The sequence below is a fragment of the Mustela nivalis genome (genome assembly GCF_964662115.1).
Source record: "Mustela nivalis genome assembly, chromosome: 14".
In the NCBI taxonomy this organism is placed as follows: Eukaryota; Metazoa; Chordata; class Mammalia; order Carnivora; family Mustelidae; genus Mustela; species Mustela nivalis.
Window position 1 is genome coordinate 37,675,097 of NC_139033.1, and position 18,157 is coordinate 37,693,253.

An 18,157-nucleotide genomic window follows, 5' to 3' on the forward strand; every position below is an offset into this window, starting at 1 on the left:
ACATATATTAACTACCAACATTCAGAGAGAAATATGTACAGACAAAACACCAGTAAAATACCTTGAGTGAGTTTGAAAGGTCATAAGTTACAGTTGCCAAACTGAATGGAAGACAGTGGTTTAAAAAGCCATGTATTTCCTGTAATTTTCAATTCTAACCTAGAAAATAACCCTTGGCACTTCAGAAATTTTCTCTGCCCTCAACTACTCACCACTGCCCTAACATTTTACTGTTCCATCATTTTCTGATTCCCACTAACTCAAGCAACTATGAGCAACGGGGGGCGGCGGGGCTAAATGTTCATTAAACATCACCAACACATTTTGGAAAAGATGCCTAATTTTATTTAAACCATTTAATATTTCATGAATATAGTATATATGTTAATAGAAAAAAATAAAAATTCCACTTGGACAAGGACCTTCCAAGTGATGCAGTCATGATACCGGGCTTCTCCTTCCAACAAAAATTTCTACCAGCAAAGTTGTTTTAAGTAATCAGATGAACCACATGAATAGAGTTCATATTCGAAGCTGACATCATAGTTATAGTATCTATAAGTAGGAACATAAGGTATCCTTTTATTGATGACAGAATTCCACGGGGCCACAGAAAAACTCTCAGTTGGTTCTGCCTATGATCAATGGCTTGCATATAGCTAAGACTATGAACTCTGTATAAAGGGCAACAATGAAAGGGACAAAATGGGAACAGAACCTATAAACCTCACTAACCAATTACTTTAATCATCTGTCCCATAAAACAGACAAGTGTCACAGAGAAATGTAACAGATAAATCAGGAATAAAGGCACTACCTAGTTCCAGGACTAACAAACACTAAAATTATTCCCAGATTTATATTATGTATTTTGATCTCTCTCTAGTAGAACACAACAAAGATATAATCTATGTATGGAAATCAGTAGCATTGTCTTCTACCTACAATAATCTACTTTAAAGTAGAATCTAGGCACAGTATTTTTTTTTTTAAGATTTTATTTATTTATTTGACAGATCACAGGTAGGCAGAGAGGCAGGCAGAGGGAGAGGGAGAAGCAGGCTCCCTGCTGAGCTGAGAGCCCCATGCCGGGATAAATCCCAGGACCCTGGGATCATGACCTGAGCAGAAGGCAAAGGCTTTAACCCACTGAGCCACCCAGGTGCCCCTAGGCACAGTATTTTTTTTTAAACAACAACAACAACAAAATTCTGCTCGGTCATAAATGGGAGAACATTCAATGTTCTTGAATCAGATGATTTAGTATTACAGAGATGTCAATTCTCCCCAAAATAAATCTATATATTCAATGTATCCTCGATTAAAATTCTAGTTGTGTTGTTTTAGAAATTCTAGCTCCAAATATTTATAGAAAAGAGTAAAAATCCACAAATAATTAAACCAACCGTGAAAATGGGCAGAGGGGCACCTAGGTGGCTCAGATAGTTAGGTGTCTGCCTTCAGCTCAGGTTATGATCCCAGGGTCCTGGGATGGAGCCCCGCATAGAACTCCCCACTCAGCGGGAGTCTGCTTCTCCCTCTCTCTCCCCACCGTTCCCAGTGCTTGTGCTCTCTCACTCTGCCAAATAAACAAACAAAATCTTTAAAAAAGAGAAAAAAAGAAAATGAGCAAAGAATGGAGAACTTGCCCTACCAGACACTTAACATCACTAGCCATTTGGAGGGACAAATTAAGACCACAATGAGATGTATCACTACACATCTGAACAGCTAAAATAAAAATACAATGATAATACCAAATGCTAGCAAGGATGCAAAGAAACTCAATCTCTAGTACATTGCTGGTGGAAACATAAAATGGTGCAGTAACTCCAGAAAACATTTTGACAGTTTCTTCACAAACTAAACATACACTTATCATACCATCCAGGAATCACCTTCCAAGGCATTTATCCCAGAAAACATGAAACTTTGTATACACACACACACTCTGTACAAGAATGTTCACTGAATCTTTATTTATAATGGCCAAAACTAGAAACAGCCCCAATATCCCTGTGAATGCTTACACAAACTGCAGTACACATATACCGTGGAATACTACTCAAATTATGCAACAATTTGGAGGAATCTAAAAAATTATCTCACACAACAATTTGGGAGAATCTCAATCTCAAAAAATCATATGTTGTTTAATTCCATTTATACAGCACTCCTATATAGATACAATTATAGAGATGGAAAGCTTGATTACTGAGCAGAGGTTGGGATTGAAAGGAGATGGATGTGACTAAAAAGGTGTAGCGGGAAGGAGATCTTGGTGGTAATGGAACAGTTCTCTATTTTGACTGCAGTGATGGTTACAGGTATCTACACAGGTGATAAAATGGCCTTGAGCCATTGTCAAGCATTGTACCAGTGTCAATTTCTGGGTTTAGCTATTGTACTATATATAGTTGGATAAAAATGTTACCATGGGGGAAATTGGGTAATGTTATATAAAATGTAACCATTCAGGGAACCAGACCTCTTTGTATTATTTTTGCAACTTCCTGTGATCTATAATTATTTCAAACACAGACTAAAACAAAATGGGAAGAATTATTCACGTAGGGGAAAAATATTAATACAAAGCCATTATGTGAAAACCACATGGTGTCACAGCAAGAGCAAACAGATAAATCAAAGGAAAACAATACAGTGTTCAGAGTATGTATGAGAACTTGATATACAAGGAGTGTAGCATTTTATCCAAGGGGAAAGGAGAGAATGCCACTAGGAAAACTGGCACACTATGCAGGAAATAAACTGAACCTCTTACTTGTGACAGAAAAAGACTCAGGATGCACTAAAGTCCTATATATTTCAAGGAAAACTATGAAGTTAGTAGAACATAAAATAAGAGTAACTTTATGACTTGATTTGGGGAAAGACTTCTTAAAACCCCCAAAGCACAAACTATAAGACAATTTTTTAAAAATGTGACTACACCAAAATTGAAGATTTCTGTTCAATGAAGCACATCATGAAAAATGTTACAAATGATAGAATAGGAAAATGGATACTTAAGATATTCAACAGACTAGTCTCTAAGAAAATACAAGAGCTTCTGCAGATCAACAAGAAAAGGAATGAAACCTCAAAAATGAGAAAGGGATGAACAATTTTACAAGAGGGAAAGCCAAAAAATAAAATGCACATGAAGAAATGCTCAAACTCCTTAGTAACAGTGAAATGTAATTTAAAATGAGATTTTACTTTGTATCAATTAGCCTGGAAAAACTAGGACGCTGGATAACACTAAGCAACAGTGGAGCTACAAGGACACAGAAATCCCTGCAAGAGTACAAACCATTACAGTTTGTTCTGAAGCACAATCTAGCAGTCCTTTGATAAAATATATGAAATGCCCTATGATCCAGAAATCACATTCCTGGATGTAAATCTCACATCCAGAAGTCTTGGACATACGTTTATTATGGAATTTTCTATGGCAGTAGGAAAATAAAGGTAAAACGGGTATCGACAAATTGGAGAGTAGATGGAAACCTGTAATGCATATAATCTCTGAAATGCTATCAGCAGTCAGATGCAATGGACAGTGACACAAATAGATCTTTAAAACATGGTAGGAAGAGAAAAAATTTCCAATATACAATATTATTATATAACATACTTGATATGTAATATATAACATAAAAATATGCCATATCTCTAAAAATTAAAAAATGTGGGCATCTAAAACAATATGCATTTAATAACACATAGAAACATAAAGTTACACATCATGCATATTAAAACGATTTCTCATGGGTTGATGAGCAAGGGAATGGTGTGGGAATTGGAAATAAAACATAGCTAATGAAAAAAGAAAAAAAAAAACAGAGACACGCCTTGAACAGTTAATGATGATCACTGAATTGAGAAAAAGTAATTCAATCCTCTTCACCTGAGGCCCAAAATAAACTTTAAAGACTCAGACCTAACAGAGAGCACACTACTGAACCTAATTGTTTTCCTACTCTTCTCAAGACAAAGGCACCAAAACTAGCTCACTGAAGCGTTCAATGCTAAGCCTGTTACATAGATAAATCACTCATTTTGCTTCAAAACAGAACTTAACCTCCAAGATAAAAATAAAAGGAAATTATAAGATATAAGACTCACTACTTAAAATATAAATTCCCACAATGATATTCAAATAAAGCCCAGTCCCTTTGATTTACTTCTCAAGCTCTTTCCAAATTTAGCATGTACAGGTAGCAATAAGAGAAAGTGTATATGGTCTAGTTTTAAGTAGAGCTCTGGAGTATTTTAGAAATAAAGAGAGATATTTAAGCATATAAATTCTCTATAATAATCTCTTGCTGAAATTAACAAGGCATTTACTATCTATATTGTTTTCCCAATTTGAAATAACTAAGATCTGTTATTTTCAATGAAATCAAGGTAGCTTTGGATTCTTCGTAAATAAAAGTCTTTCAATACACTATTTTTACTTTTATTATTATTATTTTTAAAGATTTTATTTATTTATTTGACAGAGATCACAAGTAGGCAGAGAAGCAGGCAGAGAGAGAGAGGAGGAGGAAGCAGGCTCCCTGCTGAGCAGAGAGCCCGATGCAGGGCTCGATCCCAGGACCCTGGGATCATGATCTGAGCCAAAGGCAGAGGCTTGAACCCACTAAGCCACCCAGGCGGCCCACTATTTTTACTTTTAAACTGCTCTCCCCTTCCACTGTCACAAGTAGCTTATAAAACAAGAAAATCTGTTATACCAAAATTTCAAAAACTCAGTTTCTCTTTCACACACTACGATTCTTGCCATCTTATCCATAAAGTCCTAAGCAATAAGCATCTAAAAGAGTCATAGCCTGCCTTTTTTGGCTTATGGCAAATGTTACAATGAAAGCAAGCTGTTCCTCTCACTGAATCCTAAAATCCGCAGCATCAACATGGCCAATGCTGTCTAAGATGCAACCGTACCTGTCATAATTTCAAGCTATAAGAACCAGCAAATTCTGCCTAAGATCTGAGAAACTGACAAAGCAAGTGAATCAAAACATTAAATGCAATCGTTGAACCAAGGGCAGGATAATGCTGACTCCAAACATAGGGCTTCAGAATGCTGGGACGCAAAAGTCAGTGGGAGGAGCAGGTATCCTTAGACCAAATCCTAGGGCAAAGGGACGGAGGGCAGGTAGGTGGCACCTCAAAGATGAAACTCTAACAGACGTTAGCACCTTAGGCAAGGGCAAACTGGAAAGGAGTACCAATAGGTAAGGAAAGACCATGCGCACCCAAAAGCAAACACATTTCCCGAAGGCGCTGTCAATAACCACCCACTCATCATCACAAACCACCTCACTCTTTGGATTGCCACTGAGGTCAGGGCGGTCCCATCTCAAAACCAAAGTCAGTGTCACCTGAAAAAAATGTCATTCACCAGGCCAAGGGACCCCCAAAGACCCCTGGCTGAACCCCGCTCCGGGGAAAGGCGTCAAGCTGTGGGCCTGAACCTGCAGGCTCGGCAAAGAACAGAACTGCCATCAGCAGCGCTCGAACAGCTGGCGCCGCCCCCGGCCAGAATGGTCTGTGACCCTTGACCCCCGGCCCCTGACCTCCACTGCGGGCACGTCCCACGCTGGGGTTCCCCCTGGGATAGCTTGAAAGCCCCCTCACCTGTCACAGTTTCAGCTCATGCCGCAATGTTGTCCGTCCCACCACCCGCGGGCGCCCGATCAAAGGTGGACTAGGCGAGGACGTTATGTGAGGAAGATGTGGGGTGCTCAAATCCGGGTAGACAAACCACAACCCGAGTCCAGCAGGCGTCTCCCCCGCGGAGGTTGCACGGTGCCACTGCTGCCGCTGCCGCTGCCGCCGCTGCAGTAAATCAGCTGACACCCTACTGCCGTGACTTTCGCTGCAACTGTCGCAAAAATGAGGGGGCGGGAAATGATCATCATTTCCATACTTGCCTGGCCGAGGCTGGAGCCAGAGAAGCTGGCCCGTTACCAAGGAGACCGAACGGTGTCGACTGTGGGCAAAGAGTGCACGGTCGCCATTTTTACTACGGGAAGTGTCGTCTAGGCTCTCGTCTCGCCTCCAGTGCCCAGCCTGGGAGGACCAAGATGGAGGGAAGAATGAAATGGCAAGTCTAGGGGCACCTGGGTGGCTCAGTGGGTTGAGCCTCTGCCTTCGGCTCAGGTCGTGATCCCAGGGTCCTGGGATCGAGCTCCACATCGGGCTTTCTGCTCTGCAGGTAGCCGGCTTCCTCTTCTCTCTCTGCCTGCCTCTCTGCCTACTTGTGATCTCTGTCAGATAAATAAGGAAAAAATCTTTAAAGAAAAAAAAAAAGAAATGGCAAGTCTAGGTGTTTCCAGGATGTTGCAAGTTTACTCTTCTGCCCTGCGACTCCGTCCAGACACTTGGAAAGTGTTAGCTCAGAAATTTGGTTATTTTTTCCCTCTGACCTCGAACTTAGATGTCGCCCACGACAGAGAGAGCCAGAGGAAGAACTCGGCTTCTGAGCTAGAAGTCTGACCTTGTGCAACATTCTTGTAGAGGAGTGGAAATGAGTGTATCCTCGCTGCGTGGGCGGTAGAGCCTAGTGGAGCGTGAGATTGCATTTGGAGAGGCTCCGATTGGGATTCCGGGGCCTCCACTGCGCAATGTTACTGTCATCAGGGGCGTGATGCTTCTTCCCTTCATTCTCCTCAAGCCCCATATAAAATATAGGCATCATAACCTCATGGCTATCTAGGAGGCTAAACGAGCTCAATAAATATTACTTATTATGCTTGCCATCTGCCTCCCAAATATTTGTTGAATGAACAATAGCCAAGGGGAAAATGATGCTATGCTGGTAGCCAATGGTCAGTTCTGTTAAAAAGATAGAAAAAAAATAAGCATTTCATATCTTTGTCCTTCATAGTCTCACTAACACATTTATGGGACAAGAATTCTATCGCAGTTCTCAAAAGTAAGCTGTGTAAACGAATCACCTGGAGAGGCTGTGAAAATAAGTTTTTGATTCAGTATGTCTAAAGTGGGTTTCTGAAATCCTTCCTCCTCCTCTAAGGAGCTCCCAGGTAATGCTATTTGCTGCTGGTCTTTGGACTGAGTCCTGGGTGGCAAAATCCTATTGGATGAGTCTGAAGCAGGAGATTGACTAGGAGATTGACTAGGCGATTAGAACAGAGCAGAAACAACTCCTTGAGACAGGATCATTTTCTTACTAATTCGTCAGAAGAGACCTAAGAGTTGGTTTAGTCAAAAGGCTTTCTGTCAATGTATTATTCCTGCAAATAACAAACTTCTTCCTCCCCTTCTTTCCAGCTTAGATAGTCTTCCTCCTAGCAGCATACTGCAGACCCATCAGTTCTGGGGGGCACACCTCCTTCTCCCTAACTAGCCAATTTAGTGTCCTTTATGTCCCGGGTGTCATTTCCTATTTATTTGTAGAGACCAGCTCTGCTGCCATCATGATAAAAACTCGATCATAGGGGCGCCTGGGTGGCTCAGTGGGTTAAGCCTCTGCCTTCAGCTCAGGTCGTGATCTCAGGGTCCTGGAATCGAGCCCCGTATCAGGCTCTCTGCTCAGTGGGGAGCCTGCTTCCTCCTCTCTCTCTGCCTGCCTCTCTGCCTACTTGTGATCTCTGTCTGTTAAATAAATAAATAAAATCTTAAAAAAAAAAAATTTTCTTCAACTTTTTACTAACTGCCCTGCAATCACATGGGGGCTAAGGAAGAGCAGGGAAATTATGTCAAATAGAAGAAATTAATTCCTTGGACAGTTGGGTTCAATATACTCATTCACGCTGTTGTGATGATGAATACATTTAAACTGTTAAGTTCATAAACCCCTTTACAATTTATAAGAACTTTTTGGAAATATGGGAAGCACAGAGTGGTTACCAGGGGATAATTGTAGGCTTCATTAAAGCTTGTTTGGTTTGTAGAGGAAATCTATAAAATATCCCTCCTAGGGCGCCTGGGTGGCTCAGTGGGTTAAGCTGCTGCCTTCGGCTCAGGTCATGATCTCAGGGTCCTGGGATCGAGTCCCGCATCGGACTCTCTGCTCGGCAGGGAGCCTGCTTTCTCCTCTCTCTCTGCCTGCCTCTCTGCCTACTTGTGATCTCTGTCAAATAAATAAATAAAATCTTAAAAAAAATATATATCCCTCCTAGATAAAGTTGACTTTTACTCAACAAATACTAATTGAATTTACATGTTTCAAATACTTTCCTAGGAATACAAAGGTTAATAGGAAGTTTAATGAGAAGCCTTCAGACTACTAACACTCTGTCCCCTCTCTGCCAAGTTTACAAAACGTATTGCCAAAGTCTATATATAAATGCATGCAATGTCCTGAGCCACAGGACTAAAATAAAGATTCAAATATTAATGAATAACACGCTTTTGTTTCACAAAAAGTCACACATTTTTATATGCCCATATATATTTTACATGCATAACCTTCCTTAAAATTAAGACTTGTATCTTCAGGGGTGCCTGGGTGGCTCAGTCGTGATCTTCAGCTCAGGTCATGATCCCAGGGTTCTGGGATCAAGCCCCACATTGGGATCCCTGCTCTGTGGGAAGCCTGCTTCTCCCTCTCCCACTCCCCCTGTTCCTCTCTTGCTGTCTCTCTCTGTCAAATAAATAAATAAAATCTTAAAAAAAAAAAAAAGACTTGTATCTTCAGTAAGTTGATCCTGAGTATATTTTTTGAGTAAATTATTTATTTATTCCTGTCATCTGGAGGGATTATACAAAAATCTTAAAAGATTTATGCAACTGAAAAATTCAGTTCAACACCTATTTATTGAACTTTAACAGAAAGCAAAGCCAAGCAAACAAGAAAGCAGGCTCTGCTTCCCACCAAGGCTCACAAAATGAGGAATTCTCTAAACATTGGAAGGCGTTGGGCTGCTAAAATGAATGGCAAATTTCCCCCAAGACCTGTGGCTACCATACAGCACAGTACAAGAAATAAGGAGCACATAAAGAGTCGTGGAGAAGAGGTGAGTTACTTGTAGGCTGAGATGAGGAAGGTGAACCACATGAGATTTCATGAAGGGCTACGAAAATAAATAGGATTTGGAACAGGAAGAACTAGGAAAGCAACACAATTTTGTTGCTAGTTTTGAAATGTATACAAGTGTGTGTATACATATAACACATGAATATAGACACATATATAATGAACAGAAAGTTATTTGAAAGTGAAACACAGGGGACATAAAGCAAATGTAAAGGGAAACTGTGGCATTAAGACTTAGTTATGGGACACCTGTGTGGTTCAGTCAGTTAAGCATCTGCCTTCAGCTTTGTCATGATCCCTGGGTCCTGGGATGGAGCCCTTTATCAGGCTCTCTGCTTCTTCCTCTCCCTCTGCCCCTCCCCCTTACTCATGCATGAGTGCTCTCGCTCGCTCTCTCTAATAAATAAATAAAATCTTGGGGGCGCCAGGGTCGCTCAGTGGGTTAAAGCCTCTGCCTTCGGCTCAGGTCATGATCCCAGGGTCTTGGGATCCAGCCCCGCATGGGGCTCTCTGCTCAGCAGGGAGCCTGCTTCCCTTCCTCTCTCTCTGCCTACCTCTCTGCTTACTTGTGATCTCTATCAAATAAATAAATAAAAATCTTTAAAAAAATTTATTTTAAAAATAAATAAATAAATAAATAAGTAAAATCTTTTTTTAAAAAAAGTCTTAGTTATTTCTACCCCATAAGGATTGCCCTTCAATGGCAGTCTTTGCCCTGGAACTCTCCTTGATTGATACGGTCTTTCTCAGATTGGGCCTAAACCTACTAATAAAAAAATAACATAGGGAAAATAGAATAAGATCAGATAAGAAAAGGCCTTGAATTCCCTTAGAAGCTTTTGGGACTTTATTCCAAAGGAAGTGAAAAGCCACCGAAGACTTTTGACCAATACCTAGAGTGGTGGTTTTGCTTATAACATTATATTTGTTCTTATTGCCATATAACAAATTACCATGAGTTGAGTGGCTTCAAACAATGCACATCTATTGCCTCGCAGTTTCCATAGGAAAGCAGTTTAGGCACAGTTTAACGGGGTCCTCTGCTTGTGATGACACAAGGTGACAACTGAGATGTCAGTCAGACTGTAATCTCATGTGGAGGTTCAATTAGGGAAGAATCGAAATCTGGTTCCTGTCCTTGTGGACAAATGACTAAGGACCCTCACATTCTACAGGCCACCTACAGTTCCTTGTCACTAGAGCCTTAACAAAGGCCTTTCACGTGGCACCTTGTGTCTTCAAAGCCAGCAAAGAACACCTCTCTAGAGGTGCAAGAAAGATGGAGTTATATAGTTATAGCTATAGATAGAGATAGATAAATCTATAGATAGTAACCTAATGAAGGAGTGACAGCCCATCACCGATTGCCGTATTCCACTGGTTAGAAGCAAATGACAGGTTTCACATGCACTCAAGGAGAGAAGACTGGACAGAGTGTGGCTCCCTGGGCTATCCCTGGAAGGTGTGTCAGCTACAAAAAATCAGTCCAGCAGGAAAGCATCATGTACACCAATTGGAAAAGATGAAGAGGTACTGAGGCAAAGATAGTTTTCATCGTTGTTTTCACCAAAAATGTATAGCTGTTACCAGAAAAGAGCCATAAACAGAACCCATGGGAGTAAGGGTCAAAAATTTCAACATGCTATGTTTTAATGATATGGGCATTAAAAAAAAACCCTTTAAGTATTACCCTGTCTTGAGAATTTAGTAACAATTACCCTACAACACACCGATACTTCTGCACCTTCTAAGTTCCAAGTTAGTTCTCCAAAAGGCAAGGAGATTTCTGCCTGGTGGTCTAACTGGCTTCACTGTTACTCTCATTTCCAGATTGTTTCATGTGTGCTGTTATTATTTTCCTATAGACTGTAAATCTGTGATTTGGTATTCCTCCCAGGGCCTAATACTGCTAATTCTGTTCCCTCCTTAGTGGACTCATCTGCCTAGAAGTCATGTCATGCTTGGGGGCTTCATATTAGTACTAGAGTCATCACCCTTTCTCATGTTGCAGCTGAGAAGTTTAGTAAGTGTTCTTTGCATGGTTTTGTGTAATTATAACTCTTTAAGAGCTTCCCTTTGTACTTTCTCATATGACATGAAAGTCACATGACATGAAAGTCAACTGGTGAGGCTTCTCCTTTTTTCCTACCTCATGACTTCTTCCAAACCAAATGATTTCTTCTAAGTAACAGGATATCTTTTTCTAGGAATACCTCTATTTGCTCCATATGTACACCTTCTAGGAAAGAGTGAAGGCGTTAAAGTTGGGAATACTTGAACTCTTCACAAATAAGTGTTTGGGGGCGCCTCATCAAGCTACCAAGATCAACAAGGGGGAAATTAGGATAGTAAAGAAGGATGTGAGGGCTGCCTGGGTAGTGTAGTCGGTTGAACAGCTGACTCTTGGTTTTAGCTTAAGGTGTGATCTCAGGGTCCTGGGACTGAGTCCCACATTGGGCTCTGTGCTCAGCAGAGTCTCTAGAAACCCTTGCTCCCTCTCATTCCGTGCCTCCCCCTGTTCTTTCTCTCTATCTCTCAAATAAATAAATAAATAAAATCTTAAAAAAAAAAAAAGAAAAAAAGAAAGGTGTGATGAGTAACTTGTTGCAGGCTGTAGCAACAATGGTTGTACTTTGTCCTCCTAATCTCTCTCTTCTCTCTCCTCTCTGGATTGATAGGACCACCACAGCCCAGGGAGAGTTGTTCTTCAATCCTGTGCTGAGAAGAGGACCCAGGTGTCACAAAGTGGGCCATGGAAGACACAAAGATGCACTGCCCAGATTTTTCTTCTAGGAAAAGCCACTTCCCATCTCCATGGAGAGGATTTGCTTACTGCTCGGTTACCAGCTTCTTCCGGGTCTCCTTAGCTCTCCAGCTGGGATTACCTGTTCTTGAGGCAGCCCTGACAGATATCTGAGCACAGCAAAGTTAGTCATGAGCGCACTCTTCCTGGTGAGTCCTCAGTGAGTGGCTGGCAAGAAAGTGCCCCCTTCTTCTCCCTCTTCTCCTACTTCTGCCTCTGCTATTTCTGTTGCTGATGAACTTTTCTGTCCATTTGAATCATTTCAAATAAAAATTTAGAAAAAAGAAATAAAAAATTTTTAAAGATTTTATTTATTTATTTATTTGACAGACAGAGACCACAAGTGGGTAGAAAGGCAAGCGGTGGGGGGGTGGGGAAGCAGGCTCCCTGCCTAGCAGAAAGCTCGATGTGGGGCTCAATCCCAAGATCCTGGGATCATGACTAGAGTCGAAGGCAGAGGCTTTAACCCACTGAGCCACCCAGGTGCCCCAATAAAGAAATTTTAATAAAAATGAGGAGACAGGGGCGCCTGGATGGCTCAGTCAGTAAGGGTCTGCCTTTGGCTCAGGTCATGGTCCCAGAGTCCCAGGGATCAAGCCCTGCCTCAGGCTCCCCGCTCAGCAGGGAGTCTGCTTCTTCTTCTGCCCCTCACCTCGCTCTTTCTCTTTCTCAGATAAATAAAATCTTCAAAAAAAAGGATGTGAGACAGATATCAACCAATGCAATGTAAATGCCTTATTTTGATATTTATTCAAATAAGTCATAAAATAAATTAGTAGAAAATGGAGAATTTTAGCATTACATTGTTATTTGATGATATTAAGGTAGCATTGTTAACATTTTAGGTGTGATAATGGTATTTTGGTTATGAAGGTGATTTTTAAAGGAATCCTTATGTTCTAGACATGCAGGCTAAAATAACACAGATGAAATTATATGATGCCTGGCATTAATTCCATAATAACCTGGGTTGGGGGGGCAGTGGCTATGAGTAATTTAACCTGCTTCTACTTTCATGAAATAGCACTTTTACTTGTCCTAAATATAATTTGGCAAGGTGGAAAACATAATTTATTCAGCATCCAGTGGTATTGGGTGCTATGCTGAACTGGGCATTCAGGTAGTGCCAAAACCTGGTTCTATGGTCAAATTTCTCAGAGTCTGGCAGGGAGACAGATACATCTACCATGAGTGCAATGCTGTGTTGAGAAGTGGTGTGTTTTGGTACTTTCTACCAGTTATGTCTGATCCTCCTGATTTTTTTCTGATCCAATATTCTGAATTTTGGTGGGATAGATTTCTTTTTTAACATTGTGTAAATAATCACTTCCTTACTGGGTGGAAGCTAACATACATTTTATTTTTATTGAATGTCTGCTGTGCCTGGCCCTCAGAGGTACCGAGGGTATGTAAATAGGGCCACTCAGGAATGGGCTGATGATGTTGTGTATGCTTGGTGTATGTGTTTGCTCAAGGGCATGCCTGAGAGGGTGCTTTGGATACAGCAAAAGTCTTTATTGGGAGGCATTTCTTCTCTACCTGTACATCCTAGTCAGACAGTATCTACTATACCACTATAAGCAAAAAAACAAAAGCAAAAAAAAAAAAAACCCTCTCTTTACAAGTGGTTAAGTGAAAACATAGTTATGTGTAGGCATGTGTAGTTTTTCAGCTTTGAAGAGTTAACTCTAGGGGTGCCTGGGTGACTCAGTGGGTTAAGGCCTCTGCCTTCGGCTCAGGTCATGATCTCAGGGTCCTGGGATCGAGCCCCACATCGGGCTCTCTGCTCGGTGGGGAGCCTGCTTCCTCCTCTCTCTCTCCTTGCCTCTCTGCCTACTTGTGATCTCTGTCAAATAATTAAATAAAATCTTAAAAAAAAAAAAGGGTTATATGGATTTTTATCTCAGAGTCTTTCTATCTGGCCTTCTTAGCAGCAACTCTAGGCAGTTTAATGACTTCTAAACCTCAGATATAAATTTCAGAATAAAAAAAAACTATTTTACATTTCTGGGAAACACCCAAAACTGACTCAGAATTGCTAGCAACTTTCTTCAGTATGTTCTAGGAAGATGAGATTTATGATGGTGATGGGTCACTCCACGATTGCCTAGAAAACTCTCTCTTCCAAGACATTGCCTAGCAATGGAAACTAAGGAATATAGTGTTAGTGGGACAAATGGTCTGTCTGGGGACTTGAGAGAATTATTTAAAGAAGCATTTGATATTCAAGGGGAAATCATACCCCTTCGATTGAAAGACACTGCGCCACCTAGGGACAGCCATGGGAAATGACATTCAATTTTCAAATTCAACAGCCCACACCTAGAAGGAAAAGGTTTGGGAATTATGAAGCAGGATGTCGTTTCTACTTAATATTTATATTACATAAATTATGTATTTCCCTCAAGACTTTAAGAATAAAACAAAGCTTATCTAAAATTATTTTTAAAAGAAATTATTCAGTTGATTAAAGAATAAACTGATATAAAATGTTTTCTACTTCTTCAGGAATAAGGTAACAGTAAGCTATTAAGCCGAAGTTGTTTTTTAAAGATTTATTTATTTGTTTGAGACAGAGAGAGTAATTCAGAATGAGGAGGGAGAGGGACAGAGGAGGAGACAGAAGGAGGGAAGCGGACTCCTCCCTGAGCCCAGAGCCCAGAGCCCAGAGCCCAGAGCCCTGTGCAGGGCTCCATCTCACAACTCTGAGATCATGACCTGAACAGAAACTAAGAGTCAGATGCTTAACCGACTGAGCCACCCAAGTGGCCCAAGCAGAAGTTATTTTTCTGTAGAATTTTGGGATAATTATGATGGTGATAAGCTAATGTAGGGATTTCATATGGTTTATGGAATTTATCAATAAATCTGTATTCTTGGGCTTCTGCAACTACAAATTCAGTTATATAAAGAGGTATGTTATATCTCTGAGGGATTTATGAGGACTTTTTTTGTAGAATAAAAGTTCTATCTACATTATATTCTTGCTGTTGCTCTTCAAAAAACCAGAAACTGGCATTTCCTCCAATTTTTACAAGAGGACTACATTTAAAGAAAAACTTACGTTAGAGATTTTATGGTTATCGCATACTGCTTCCCTAACAAAAGCTAAAATATATACAAAACTGGAAAACTGTGCCTTTCTTTACTATCGTGAGAATACTTCTAAGTGATTAGAATCAAATTGGTTCAAAAATGTAGATGCTGAATCAAATAAACCTAAAAGCTGAAACTATAAAGCTTTTAATGAAAATGAGGGAAAATCTTTACGGAAGGGAGAAAGGAAGAAGTAAATCCCCTGGGGAGAAATGGCAGATGGGCCCATAGGCAGCTTTGAACAAAGGGTCCCAATCCGTAAGGTCGTCACATAAAGCAGAAAGGGCTAGATTTCAAGATAGCATGTAGAAAGAGACTGTGCTCCTAGACATCTACACTCTAAAGTCCAACTCCCACTCTAAATCCAGAAATTTGGTACCATTTCTGAAGCAGGCAGAGAGGAGGTAAAGTTGTTTTTGTTCTAGTTGGATACAGGAGGAGGGTGAGGGTTCAGAGTCAACATGAAACTGAGTTATACAACAAAGTAATATTTCTTGTATCCCTGCACGTTTCAGACAGAGAGTCATACTTATTATGCTTCCTAGCCATTCATTTATTAAGCCAGTATTTATTTTGTACCTACCGTGGGCAAAGGGCTATGAGAGAGAGAAATCCAAGGGTGATGTATTTCTAGCATTTCTATCTGTAAAGTCAGCCAAGTGAACCCATGGCAGCTCCAAGTCATGATAGAAAGCCTGCCTCTAGTGACTGGCTGAGCCTGATAAAAATGGGCGAGTCTAAAGCACACTATATTCTTGGCAAGTTGAGGAAAGTCAGGACTCATTTCCGTGAATGAAGAAACTTATGCATTTCTTTCTTATTTTTATCCAGGCCTGAATATTAGAACACGTTTCTTCATATAGCTTTCTCTGCTCATTCCAGCTGGAAATGTTCTCTTCTTTTTCTCAACCACTATGGTACGTAATCTGTAGTTCTACCATGGCACTTACCACATTTTGCCTTGTATTATTGGCTTTTGTAGTAGTGTCTTATCTGCCTTTTGACGTCCTTGGAAGAAAGGTGTTTCAAAGCATTATCACAATATCTTGTACATATTTAAATTCTATGTGATCGTAGACATCAAATAATGGATCTCAAAATACGGACTCCTTGCATCAGCTACTCTGGATGCCTGTTAAAATTCACTTTCCTGGGCCATGCACCAGCACTCCTGAATCAGAATTTCTGGGTGTGACCCTGGAAACCCCCATTTTAATGAGCTCACTGAAATTCCAGATCTATGGATTTCAAGATGGAACAGTTACAGTAAGATGGGGCATGATGAATAGGTTTTATCCTGATTGCTGACTCTGGTTGTGGGTGGGGCTGAATGGAATTCTGAGGCTGAAGCTAAATAAACCCTGGGAAACTACGTCCTCTAAGGGTGATGCCCGCCAAGAGAGGGATGGGGTGGAGGGAGTTTATGTGCTGTGAATTCTGCATTTCTGAATATGGTCATCTCAGGAACTGAGAAAGTATATCATCCTTTTAAAAATAATCATGAGTCATCCTTGTAGACGTTTAATGGTAAGTGCTTTCTAAAAATTTCATGGAAATTCCAGTAAATGGGTTTTTTTTTTAAAGATTTATTTATTTATTTATTTGACAGAGAGAGAGAAAGAGATCACAAGTAGGCAGAGAGGCAGGCAGAGAGAGAGAGGAAGGGAAGCAGGCTCCCCGCTGAGCAGAGAGCCCGACGCGGGGCTCAATCCCAGGACCCTGAAATCATGACCCAAGCCGAAGGCAGCGGCTTAACCCACTGAGCCACCCAGGTGCCCCTAAATGGGGTTTTAATACACATTAAGAAAAAATAACATTTTGGGGAAAATTTCATCCATCAAAGGCTCATTTTCCTTAATTACTTAAACATTACCTAAATTTCACAGGAGACCAATTAACTGTGAATATCATTTTGTTTTAAAGTTACTACTAATAGGGTAAGGCAGAAACTTGGGCTTTCTTTGTAGAATTTTGTGTAGCACTTTTTCCCCCAGCTGCACCTTCTTTCTTCTTATTATTATATATACTATTTATAATTATAGAAAAGATTTGTAAAATATAGAGGAAAAAACACTCAGCAAATCATCATCTCAATAACATTTGCTAAAAGTGTCTATGCAATATATAAAGTCTGTTTCAGTATAATGTTGGGTGCAATGGTGAGGGCTAAGCAGCCGTACAATTGCCTAACTGAGTAAGTTACATACTTTCTGCGACTTTAGCTTACTCCTTTTTCTTTTGTTCCAGACTCAACCTTCCTACTATCTGCTATCCTCCTTACCTAGATGTTCTACTGGCATCTTAATTCAGTACAGAGAGCCCCAGGATTGATATATCCCCACTATCCTAGACTCCTTCCTCTGTCATTGCTCTACATTGGTCCAATTGGTCACCAAATCCTGTGATTTGTAGCTGCTAATTGTTTCTCAAGGATATCATGTCCTCTTCATTTCCATTTCAGCTGTTCCCATAACTCACTTCCTGGATTCCTACAGTAACCTAAATTTGTCTCACTGCCTTCCATCCTCCTCACTGCTACCTCAGTAGACACTTTTTTGTAATTAAAAAAAAAAAAAAAAAAGCCCTGCAGTGATTACTCCTTTGCATTCACGTTAAAATACAAATTTCTTAGCTAGTCCTGATCAGAGACGTCTACCTTCCTCTTCAGCTTCATCACCCCAGCTAAATCCAAAAGCAAATCATTTGTCATAGTCTGTCATTTAAAAGAACACACTAGTGTTAGACTGTTATGCCCCAATAATGGGTCCGTGATTAAAAAAACGAGACTGATATAAAGCGAAGGTCAAGCAAAGGTTTATTTCGCGCCAAGCAGCAAGAATCAAAGTGACCCACCAGGGCCACGCCTCTTACAGAGAGGGCGACCTTTCTCTGTTTCACAGGCTAGCTTTTAAGGGAAAGGCCATACGACCAGGCCTGGCAACGCACAGGTGACCAATGAGATTGTAACACACAGAGAAAGCTGCACAGTGATGCTAGGTGACCAACTGAGTTACAATTTACTCTAGCAGCCATTTCAACTAGCCTATCACACCTTGGTTAGAATTAGCGCCCAAAAGGCTCCCAAAGGGCAGGGGCCCATACTCCTTGGTAGCTAGGGAGACAGTATGCAACCCCACACTGATCTGATGGCTCCACCTGGCCTGACCCACCCTTGTATCTGGGCTTTGTTACCAGGAGCTGGTTTCCCCGACTTATTTTTAAGTAAGTCCCCTAGGGGAAAGGGAGCAGGG

General features: G+C 40.7%; 1 protein-coding gene and 2 long non-coding RNA genes across 6 annotated transcripts in view; 1 reads left to right on the top strand and 2 right to left on the bottom strand.

Annotated features, from left to right (window-relative positions):
- Positions 1–5,845, bottom strand: part of WDR7 (WD repeat domain 7) — a 362,265-nt gene extending 356,420 nt beyond the window's left edge. For 2 of the 4 annotated variants that reach the window (XM_082699836.1, XM_082699838.1), the window contains exon 1: positions 5,644–5,845. The gene's annotated coding sequence lies outside the window, so the exon portion shown is untranslated. The remainder of the gene's footprint in view (positions 1–5,643) is intronic. The other 2 variants (XM_082699835.1, XM_082699837.1) reach the window with 1 other exon arrangement.
- The window catches only part of LOC309848361, an 801,917-nt gene that overhangs the window by 760,932 nt on the left and 22,828 nt on the right, over positions 1–18,157 (bottom strand). The window lies entirely within an intron of this gene.
- Positions 5,979–12,113, top strand: LOC309848358. Its single transcript, XR_014302993.1, has 2 exons — positions 5,979–6,112; positions 11,686–12,113. It is a non-coding gene; the product is annotated as an uncharacterized lncRNA (long non-coding RNA).